This window comes from Salvelinus sp. IW2-2015, linkage group LG33 (genome assembly GCF_002910315.2).
Source record: "Salvelinus sp. IW2-2015 linkage group LG33, ASM291031v2, whole genome shotgun sequence".
In the NCBI taxonomy this organism is placed as follows: domain Eukaryota; kingdom Metazoa; phylum Chordata; class Actinopteri; order Salmoniformes; family Salmonidae; genus Salvelinus; species Salvelinus sp. IW2-2015.
This window is the reverse complement of record NC_036872.1, coordinates 33,176,706-33,186,229: the sequence shown is the minus strand read 5'-3', so window position 1 is coordinate 33,186,229 and position 9,524 is coordinate 33,176,706. Positions and strand designations below refer to the sequence as shown.

General features: G+C 46.7%; 1 pseudogene; it reads left to right on the top strand.

Annotated features, from left to right (window-relative positions):
- The first annotated feature begins 462 nt into the window (after positions 1–462).
- Positions 463–9,524, top strand: part of LOC139023553 (F-box/LRR-repeat protein 17-like) — a 411,307-nt pseudogene continuing 402,245 nt past the window's right edge.

The following is a 9,524-nucleotide window of genomic DNA, read 5'->3' as shown; positions in this document are numbered from 1 at the left end:
TRTCCCATACTCAGTCTCTAGGCTTCATAGGAAATAGAAAAAGAGCTGCCTGACTCCATCTCAGCGCATTCCGTTTCTGGGTCTCGAGTTAGACTCACTAGAATCACACTTGTCTATCCCCGTAGATGGTGTTCCGGCTCTGAATAGCCCAATTTCATCTGGGTCACATTTCGAAGGCAGACATTTTGGTTTAGCAACCTTCGTAACAGTCTTTGGTAACACCTTTATAGTGTTTATACCTGTGTGGCGCTGCAGTCTTAATTAGKAATTAGTAACAACATTTGTGGTAATATGTTGTTCCAGTTTAATTAGGCTAATGGAGTCTTGTCGACCCCTGTTTAGCTGTGTTAGATCTCTTCCACACAAGACATATCTATCATCTGTACAGTTTAATATAAAGTGTCGTGTTAAATTCTGTAAATTTATGCCCTTCTCTCTTTCCCTACCCAGAGTCTCATCTATATGGGCCATCTTCTCTCGAAAAATGGTTACCGCCTGAAGAAGAGTATGTGCAAGCTGCACCACAAGAAGAAGAGGAGGAACTGCTTCCTCCAGGGGCTGTGCATGCTCTGCTTTATCGTCCACAACAACAGCGGGGGCCTCGACGACGACCAGTTCGAGAACGGCGTCAACGGTGGCTTCGGAATTGGAGGACGTTGTCATAGTAACACAAGTGGTACCGTAAGCGGAGGAATCGGAAATGTTGGATTTGGAGCGGCAGCCGCTCGAAGCTCGCCGGGCGATACGCTGCTCTCACTTCCCCTGAGGACTGTGCCAAGTTCCTGCTGTCGCCACGGGAACTAGCTATCTGGGAGGGCCAGGGGAGGAGTCTYCTGTCGGCTGTGCCGGCTAAGCTGATCCCACCACCAGCGCTGTTCCAAAGTGCAGGCGTTCCAGTGCTAGCTGTAGCTGTGCCCATGTCTGTAGCTAGTAGTGACAGTGACTATGCTGAGATGGTGAGAAACTACAAAGGGTTTATTTATAGTACTGCTGAATTAGTTAATTGTTTAATTATGTAATTGATTGGCCAGAGTATCCATTGACTTTATGTCCCAGGTTTAAATCAGTCCCTGATTAGAGATGAAGGATGAAAATCACCAGGCACTGTCTGAACAGTTTGCTCCAGTACCATAATACGTCCTGGTGTCGCTTCTAATATCATCTGTCTAATCCCTCTTCATGTGGTTCTCGGTGYTCTGTGTCTGATCCTTCTTTCTCTCCTAGGTGTGTAAGAYGAAGTGTGCGGAGGTGCGGATGTGCTTTCTGTAAGCAGCCGCGATGTGCCTTCCCCGTCCCTGAGGGAGGGCTGGAGAACGGAGGATGAGGTGGGGATGSCTCCTCTAACCCTGGGACTGGCCACTGCCAACTCCACTTCTGTCCCCTGCCCTCCTCCTCCTCGACTKCCGAGGGCTGCTCTGGGATGGCTCTCGATTGCGATTCGCTTCCCCCGGGTTCTGACTCCTCAACCTTCTGCCCGCATGATTGTGACGACTACCAGGGAAGGGGCTGCGACATGATTGACACATCCAGCGTCAACCGCCTCCCCTCCTCCATGCTGCTCAAAGTAGGATGTTACCATTAGGGTGCAGTTTCTTTTTGGAGGKCTGATTTAGATGCTTTCAAAATCCTTTTAGTCTAACAACACAATTGAAATGGGTTGGATGTGGGTGGATGCACAATCTGTAAATGTTATTGTGTGTTGTGTTCATCTCAGCTGTTCTCCCACCTGTCGGTGAAGMAYCGCTGTCTGTGTGCCTCGCTGGTCTGTAAGTACTGGCGGGGACCTCTGCTTTCACTTCCAGTTCTGGAAGCAAATCGTTCTCAGTGGCCTACAACGAGTAGGATATTTGAGAACATTTAATTTTTAAGAGAATGTTTGTAAACCTCTTTTCTTKTTTTGTAATGTTCATGTATTTTATAAAAAGTTTATTATTTGAATATAAGGACCACTTTCTCATCAAACCTTGAGCCATAATATCTCTCTCTCTCWCCCTCAGGTAAATGATGCCCTCCTGGTGAAGATAGCATCTCGGAGGCAGAATGTGACGGAGTTGACCATCTCAGACTGTTGTGGCGTGCAGGACCACGGTGTGTGTTCCTTGGCAACCCACTGCTCCGGCCTTCAGAYGTACACTGTAAACAGCTGAGTGWCCTGTCTCTCAGCACCCTGGCCTCAAACTGCCCTCTGCTGGCCAAGGTCCATGTGGGCAACCAGGACAAACTGATGGACGAAGCACTCAAAGGTTCTCTCTCTCTCTCCTCCCTTCTCCTCCCCCTTATTTCCTCTCTCTCGCTCCCCACTCAATCGATCAACCAAGTTTTGCAACAAGTGTTACTAACAAGTGTTAATTTCCCTCTTTTTCTCTTCCTCCTCCCCTCCCTCTCTCGTGGCACTAGATGGGACGGTTCAGAGCTGAAGGATATCCACCTGGGCCAGTGCTACAGTATAACTGATGAGGGGATGGTTTCTCTGGCCAAGGGATGTCCCAAGCTGCAGAGAATCTACATGCAGGAGAACAAAATGGTGAGTTKCCTACCCAGAACTTAGTCTGCAGAACTTGGCAGACCAACGCCCTGTCTCTGTAATGGTAGGGGAAACGTTGCCTTCACGTTTTAATTTTAACCCATGAAAGGGGCAGGGAAATGTTCTGGAAGGTCCCAAAGGCTACTAGAGAACCGTTGAGTGGTGTCTCCGTGACGTGTAATGTGTAACAGCTTCATTTGGGATGTGTGTTTACTGTGTGTGGGTTGGTGGGGTATTTTTGCTGTTGGTATCTGTTTCAAATGAAATGCAAATCCCAAACTCAAAACWAAATCTGTTGAAAACATGCAAAGAGGCACAGGCAAAGGGAGAGCACTGTGTGCGTTTTGGATGACATGTACAGTCGTGGCCAAAWGTTTTGAGAATGACACAAATATTAATTTCCACAAAGTTTGCTGCTTCAGTGTCTTTAGATATTTTTGTCAGATGTTACTATGGAATACTGAAGTATAATTACAAGCATTTCATAAGTGTCAAAGGCTTTTATTGACAATTACATGAAGTTGATGCAAAGAGTCAATATTTACAGTGTTGACCCTTCTTTTTCAAGACCTCTGCAATCCGCCCTGGCATGCTGTCAATTAACTTCTGGGCCACATCCTGACTGATCGCGGCCCATTCTTGCATAATCAATGCTTGGAGTTTGTCAGAATCTGTGGGTTTTTGTTTGTCCACCTGCCTCTTGAGGATTGACCACAAGTTCTCAATGGGATTAAGGTCTTGGGAGTTTCCTGGTCATGGACCCAAAATATCGATGTTTTGTTCCCCGAGCCACTTAGTTATGCTTTTGCGTTATGGCAAGGTGCTCCATCATGCTGGAAAAGGCGTTGTTCGTCACCAGACTGTTCCTGGTTGGTTGGGAGAAGTTGCTCTCGGAGGATGTGTTGCTACCATTCTTTATTCATGGCTGTGTTCTTAGGCAAAATTGTGAGTGAGCCCACTCTCTTGGCTGAGAAGCAACCCCAGGATGCTTTTACTGTTGGCATGACACAGGACTGATGGTAGCGCTCACCTTGTCTTCTCCGGACAAGCTTTTTTCCAAATGCCCCAAACAATCGGAAAGTGGATTCATCAGAGAAAATGACTTTACCCCAGTCCTCAGCAGTCCAATCCCTGAACATTTTTGCAGAATATCAGTCTGTCCCTGATGTTTTTCCTGGAGAGAAGTGGCTACTTTGCTGCCCTTCTTGACACCAGGCCATCCTCCAAAAGTCTTCYCCTCACTGTGRGTGCAGATGCACTCACACCTGCCTGCTGCCATTCCTGAGCAAGCTCTGTACTGGTGGTTCCCCGATCCCGCAGCTGAATCAACTTTAGGAGACGGTCCTGGCGCTTGCTGMACTTTCTTGGGCGCCCTGAAGCCTTCTTAACAACAATTGAACCGCTCTCCTTGAAGTTCTTGATGATCCGATATGAATGGTTGATTTAGGTGCAATCTTACTGGCAGCAATATCCTTGCCTATGAAGCCCTTTTTATGCAATGATGACAGCACGTGTTTCCTTGCAGGTAACCATGGGTGACAGAGGAAGAACAATAATTCCAAGCACCACCCTCCTTTTGAAGCTTCCAGTCTGTTATTAGAACTCAATCAGCATGACAGAGTGATCTCCAGCCTTGTCCTCGTCAACACTCACACCTGTGTTAACGAGAGAATCACTGACATGATGTCAGCTGGTCCTTTTGTGTCAGGGCTGAAATGCAGTGGAAATGTTTTTTGGGGATTCAGTTTGCATTTGCATGGCAAAGAGGGACTTTGCAATTAATTGCAATTCATCTGATCACTCTTCATAACATTCTGGAGTATATGCAAATTGCCATCATACAAACTGAGGCAGCAGACTTTGTGAAAATTCTAAAAGAATTCTCATTCTCAAAACTTTTGGCCACGACTGTATGTGTGTATGATTGTTGCTGTGTGTTTGGGCTGGTGGTTTCAGGGTGTTTTGGGGACAGTCCCTGTTAGAGTGCAGTGTGATGACAGGGGGTGGGGGGTCTGCATAAACACAACAAGTAAAGATGAATATTCAACACCCTGGGGTTGTGTGCCAGGCTAGCTGACAATGCAGGCTTTATAATGAATACCCCCCGGATCCACTGTTGTGATTTTACATTCATCTCCTAACACACACACACACACACACACACACACACACACACACACACCACACACACACACACACACACACACACACACACACACACACACACACACACACACAACACACACACACACACACACCACACACACACACACACACACACACTGTCTGTGATCTCTGAGCTAGCTTCCTGTGTTAGCTGGTTGTGGTGGAGTCTTGGTCACTTTCATTAGACACCATTACTCTGCAAGTGTCAAGGTTGTGTTCCTGTTCTGCAGGGGATTTGGACATCCTGACTTCCTGAATCTCTGTCCCCAAAAGCTTGTTGAACATTTTAAGTTTAAGTCCACTTCTTTCCCAAACTAGGCTATCAAAGAGACTAGGAAGGACTGGAACACTTGAGGACTGTTGATTGTAGAGCCTCCTCAGTTGTACATGTTGTCTCTGCACTCGGCAGTAATGCACTCAGTTCCCAGTGTAATTTCTGAACGATCCCTGACAGTGTCTCTCCTCCACCACTGGAAGTCACTGTTCCTCCACTACTGAACGCGGACCGTCAACAGGTCTTACACTATGAGAGGCTTGATACATGGGTCAGATAATATTTATTTCATTTTAACTAAGCCACAGTGGCCGGCTAGAATCCTCTACATTTGGAAGTTCCATGAATAGCTTTCCTGGATATGTACTGTATGWATTGAGATGTGCAATTGACTTCTGTTTCCAAGTCTATCTAGGCCTTGCAGCATTGCATCATAATCCTCATTATTCTCTAACCTAATGCATTTGTCTTCCTTTRCTCTAAATATTCTCTCTCCTCTCAGGTTGATTATGCTCTTGATTAATTAGTTCCACTTAAAGTTGTTCAACAATTTCTCAGTTTGTTAAATCCTCACTCATCACCATAATAGTTATGAAAATAGGGATTATAGTGAGGTGAGAGATTAATTTCGGCGCTAATAATATTTGTAATGTTGCGGGATCAATTTCAGACAGTCATTTTTCAGACATTAGACTGCTGGAAAGTTTTCTGGCTTCCTCTTTATATTGTGCCAGAGAGAAATGGGTTGTGAATATTTTTAGTAGTTGTTATGTCTAGCTGCACTCATTGTGTTGGCCTGATATTGTCATTAATTTGGCCTGCTATTAAGAAGGCCAGGGAAACTTCCCTCTCTCCTCTCCGTAGAAGACTCATTATCTCACTGGGGTTTCTCTCCCCAACTGTTTTGAGAAATCACATTTAATAGCTCGATATCTTTTCTAATGAGAAATGTAGGACCAGATTAAAGCATTGATTTCACCTCGTTAAAAAGGAAAGTGGGCAAGGTGAATTATTTACAGTTGTCTTGTAGGTCTCGGGACAAGTGTCCTTATCTCTGGATTAGAGTTAGGCTGCTGGTTTTTATGTTGTCTCCTGTGTTTAGCTAGAAAACTGGATTCAAGTATTTCCATTTGCAGACATTTAGTGCGGGCTGAGGATAAATATATTGACTAGCGTGTCCTATATGCCCTAAGGAATCTAGCCTATAAAATGTTTTGAGCAGAGAATTTAGTTGGCTATGAGTTAGGGATGGGAATTTTACATTTTTTGACTGTTCGAGTACTTGCATGTAATGGTTATGATAAATGAAATTACTCCCCAAAAATTCAGCAATTTTTTTTAACACAAGGCCTGCGCTGGGGAAAAAATGTGTGCTGATTATATCCATATGCCAACAGTGTGCAACAATGCCTAATTTATCATAACCATTACAGATAACGAATCCTAATTGCTAAATTGCCCCATATATATTCGGTGAATAAAAAAACAAGTGCCATTTTAAGAGTCATTAATTCAAAGCGTAATATTAACTGGTTATATTATATTGTGGAACACAATCTACTAAAAGGCAGTAACCTCAGCAGTGGCGCTTGCTTGTAGAAGCCTATGGCTCTGCAGTGGCGTTTGCTTGTAGAAGCCTATGGCTCTGCAGTGGCGTTTGCTTGTAGAAGCCTAGGCTGTGCAGTGGTGCTTGCTTGTAGAAGCCTATGGCTCTGCAGTGGCGTTTGCTTGTAGAAGCCTATGGCTGTGCAGTGGCGCTTGCTTGTAGAAGCCTATGGCTGTGCAGTCGCGCTTGCTTGTAGAAGCCTATGGCTCTGCAGTGGCGTTTGCTTGTAGAAGCCTATGGCTGTGCAGTGGCGTTTGCTTGTAGAAGCCTATGGCTCTGCAGAGGCACAGCCTTGTTTTGGTCATTTAGCAGACTGCTGTTATTTGCCGAGCCCTTATCACAGTCAAGACACACCTATTTTATAGTAAAAAGAAAAGAACTGTGATATAAAATAGAACAGAAAAGTGCAAAGTGGTGAGCCTATGTTTAGGGGAGTTACTAGACTAACCAATTCTAAATTACACTTGCAGTTTGCAAAGTAGGGTCGTCATTAGTTACCACGGCCACAAAGTCATAAACCCCACCTATTTCTACAATTGATCTTCTTCAAATCTGAATTTAAACCTAACCCTTAACCCTAACCTTAACCACACTGCTAACCTTATGCATAACCCTAACCTTAGCTTGTGTATAAAGGGATATCGGCTGCGCTGATAGATGACGTGAGATACATTTGACATCTCTCGGTCCCTCCCTCTCTCCCTCCCTCTCTCTCTCGCTCTGTCTCTCTCTCGCTCCCTCTGTCTCTCTCTCGCTCCCTCTGTCTGTCTCCCGTTCCCTCTGTCTCTCTCTCTCTGTGTCTCACTCCCTCTCGCTCCCTCTCTCTCTCGCTCTCGCTCTCTCTCACGCCTCCCTTTCCCCATCTCTTTTCTTGCCTCCACTCTCTTCTCCCAAATGTAATGTAACAGGATCCTGTTTCTCTTTTTCAATCAATGAGGAATGGAGATGATCCCTCACTCGCTCTGTTCCTCCTCCTCCCCTCTTTCTGGCTTTCTTCTAATTGAATAATTAAAAAGCTGGAGGATGTTTCTGTGCGGTCTCTCTCCTCTCTCGTTCTCTCGCTCTCGCTCTCTCTTTCTCCTTTCTCAATCTTTCTCTCTCTGTCTTCTCGCTCTATCTCTCTATCATACTCTGCTGGTGGTTTATCTCCTCTGTGGCTCAAGGCTTCCTGCTCTCATCAGAACATGCAGTGTCTAGTCTGGAAGTGTTTAACTTTAATATTTTTATGAAGGGAGTCTGCTACAATAAGCTGGTAAAGCAGACAGTTTCTGTATCTAGCTAGCCTATTCTATGGGTGTGGTAAGAAGGACTATTCTTCAGTGTGTATGAACATGGGTTAGAAGTTGAGGAATAATGACTTGTGGCCTGTGCGACTAGCCTAGAGTATCTTCTGTCTCCCACCTTCCGTTTCCCTGTCAGATCTCAACTGGTTAGCCAGGTCCCACCTTCGGTTTCCCTGTCAGATCTCCACTGGTTAGCCAGCTCCCACCTTCGGTTTCCCTGTCAGATCTCCACTGGTTAGCCAGCTCCCACCTTCCGCTTCCCTGTCAGATCTCAACTGGTTAGCCAGACAGTTTCTGTATCTAGCTAGCCTATTCTATGGGTGTGGTAAGAAGGACTATTCTTCAGTGTGTATGAACATGGGTTAGAAGTTGAGGAATAATGACTTGTGGCCTGTGCGACTAGCCTAGAGTATCTTCTGTCTCCCACCTTCCGTTTCCCTGTCAGATCTCAACTGGTTAGCCAGGCCCACCTCGGTTCCCTGTCAGATCTCCACTGGTTAGCCAGCCCCACCTTCGGTTTCCCTGTCAGATCTCCACTGGTTAGCCAGCTCCCCACCTTCCGCTTCCTGTCAGATCTCAACTGGTGCCAGGTCCCACCTTCGGTTTCCCTGTCAGATCTCAACTGGTTAGCCAGCTCCCACCTTCGGTTTCCCTGTCAGATCTCAACTGGTTAGCCAGCTCCACCTTCCGTTTCCCTGTCAGATCTCAACTGGTAAGCCAGCTCCCACCTTCCGTTTCCCTGTCAGATCTCAACTGGTTAGCCAGTCCCACCTTCCGTTTCCCTGTCAGATCTCCACTGGTTAGCCAGCTCCACCTTCCGTTTCCCTGTCAGATCTCAACTGGTTAGCCAGCTCCCACCTTCCGTTTCCCTGTCAGATCTCAACTGGTTAGCCAGCTCCCACCTTCCGTTTCCCTGTCAGATCTCAACTGGCTAGCCACTCACCTTCCGTTTCCCGTCAGATCTCAACTGGTTTAGCCAGCTCCCACCTTCCGTTTCCCTGTCAGATCTCAACTGGTAGCCAGCTCTCACCTTCCGTTCCCTGTCAGATCCAACTGGTAGCCAGTTCCACCTTCGCTTTCTGTCAGATCTCCACTGGTTAGCCAGCTCCCACCTTCCGTTTCCCTGTCAGATCTCCAACTGGTTAGCCAGCTCCCACCTTCCTTTCCCTGTCAGATCTCCACTGGAGCCAGCTCCCACCTTCCGTTTCCCTGTCAGATCTCAACTGTTAGCCAGCTCCCACCTTCCGTTCCCTGTCAGATCTCAACTGGTTAGCCAGCTCCACCTTCCGTTCCCTGTCAGATCTCAACTTTGGCAGCCACTCTCACCTTCCGTTTCCCTGTTCAATCTCAACTGGTTAGCCAGCTCCCACCTTCCGTGTTCCCTGTCAGATCTCAACTGGCTAGCCAGCTCCACCTTCCGTTTCCCGGTCAGATCTCAACTGTTAGACCAGTTCCACCTTCGCTTCCCTGTCAGTCTCCACTGTAGCCAGCTCCCACTTCCGTTCCCTGTCAGATCTCAACTGGTTAGCCAGCTCCCACCTTCCGTTCCCTGTCAGATCTCCACTGGTTAGCCAGCTCCCACCTTCCGCTTTCCCTGTCAGATCTCAACTGTTAGCCAGCTCCCACTTTCCGTTCCCTGTCAGATCTCAACTGACTAGCCAGCTCTCACCG